We start from the raw sequence: 2,208 nt of genomic DNA, 5'->3' as shown, positions 1-2,208 counted from the left end.
TAATGCCGACAAAATTTGTGTGTGGTTGTAAAATATACATATGTCAACTTTCAGCTACATCCGATGCTTTGACAAGGAGCAAAGTCCAAAAACCCGTGTTACAGAGACCCTGAATCTCATAGTAGTAGTTAACAAAACAAATAATGGTTTAGTAATAAAAAAAAGGAAATTGTACGGTAATGATCATTATAGACACCTTTTCCATACTGATAAAAATTATTTCCATCTGTGGATTGGTAATGGCTTTGAAGGTTTAACACTTGATATCAATGGTTTATATGTAAGGGGCAATTATGCCTCAAGAATAGATAGGTTGTATGTTAAATCCTAGTATTCACATATTAACTCGTGTACTACATTAAAAGTATCCTTTTAAGATCATTGTGCTGTAATTTCAAATATTAGTCTTAGAACAACAAAATTCTATAGAGGTTTATGGAAGCTTCATGTTAGTCTTTTGACAAGGGATGTACAAAAAATGAAAGAGTAGCATCGAAGACGATTCAAAAAGAAAAGGTAAATCTTCTTGTTTACTCGAATGGTGTGAATAGTTAAAGCACAATGTAAGGCATTCTTGACGAAATTGTTAAAAACGATTTGGTCAGAAATATATGATTTGAATCATTTACTACAGTAGTACAAGCAAAATTAGATGTATGGATGAAAATATTAGTTGTGACGACTATACAGAAATTAATTTCATTACAAATAAAACTGAATCTCTAAAGAACAATGGTAAAGAGCCAAGCATGGATGGTTTTCCTATGGACGTTTTAGTTCTAAAGAGTCGTTGTGCAATTAAGTCTAATTTGCTGCTAGTTAGTTAGCTTTTTTTTCAGGACAGAGTGAAGTGGTGTGTTATTAAATGACTGGAAGCCAATATCTCTACTAATTTTTGATGCCAAAACGGTAGCCCAGATTTTAGCAAACAGACTTAGGCTTATAAACGCCCACCACTCAACCCCCCAACACCCGCCCCCCGCAAAAAAATAAGAATAAAATTTATGCTTAAATTAGGGATACCTTTGGGTTTGTAGAACTGGTAAGAATCCTTTTAAAATGCTGTAGAAGTTGTCTGTGTATTGATTTTTTTCCTTTTCTTTTGGCGCGGGTGGTTTTTGGGGAGGTTGCTACCAGGGTTGCCGTTTTGAGGAATTTCGTTTATTAGTGTGTCTTTCTGGTGACATCTGGCAACTCTTCGTGGCTTTTCCGACCACAAGCCACGGCAATGAAGAAAAAAATTCTTCACTTTGCCTTTTTATGTTTTATTATGAAAATAAAGATTTAAAACATATCCTGCTTATTTATACAAATGAAATTTATTGAAATCCTTTATTTTTCTTCATCAAAAATACTTTATATTGAGCTGGTGACGTGTAGTTTTCTAACATCACGGGAAATGATTATACATCGGAAAATACGCATTCTAACCATTAAATCATCAATAAAGTAAAAAAAATAAGATGAGCTGCCTATGGTAACACTGCTGAAAGCCAATGTTGTGAAGAAAAAGCGGCATCACTGGTTGCTACTCCCTTTTCCTAAGAAAGAGGTGTGCGACAAGGTTGTCCTCTTTCTATTGCTATCAGTGATTTATCAGGAACGTTTGTATTTGATGACTATACAAATCTTGATATCATATGACCTAAATGGTCCGGGCGCTAGCTCGATTTATTCAAGTGAAAAGAGGAATAGATATAAATGCTTTTAAACAACTGGCCCTACATCCCCTTTGAAAGAAATTGACTTCTACCGAGCTTCAGCCTGATAGTATTAGCCGTGGGACCTATTTTAGGGGGCCAGATTTTACGGTTATTCATGTTTTGACAGGAATGAAAAAAAAAAAAAAAAACAAAAAAAAAAAGGATTTTTGTATCGGTCAGGTGCCTTGGTACACACCACTAACAATGGCAGAAGTTTATGCCTGCCATAGAACCTAGACAGAAGGGTTCTATGGGGTCGGGATAACACGTTAATTCAAGTGAAAAGAGGAATGCATAAATCGGCTTCCAAACTGAAGATTAGTTACTGTAATGTTGAAAAACGCAAATGACAGAAACTTTCAGCTGATAGTTTGGTGGGACAGAAAGCTCAAAGTGGCCCCCTCTAGGCCGATATTTCATTAGCACTGGCTCCATCCGGCAATAACAAGTACTCTCTCTCTCTCATCATATATATATATATATATATATATATATATATATATAT

Source organism: Macrobrachium nipponense, chromosome 14 (assembly GCF_015104395.2).
Source record: "Macrobrachium nipponense isolate FS-2020 chromosome 14, ASM1510439v2, whole genome shotgun sequence".
Lineage (NCBI taxonomy): Eukaryota > Metazoa > Arthropoda > Malacostraca > Decapoda > Palaemonidae > Macrobrachium > Macrobrachium nipponense.
Note: the sequence above shows the minus strand (reverse complement) of the source record.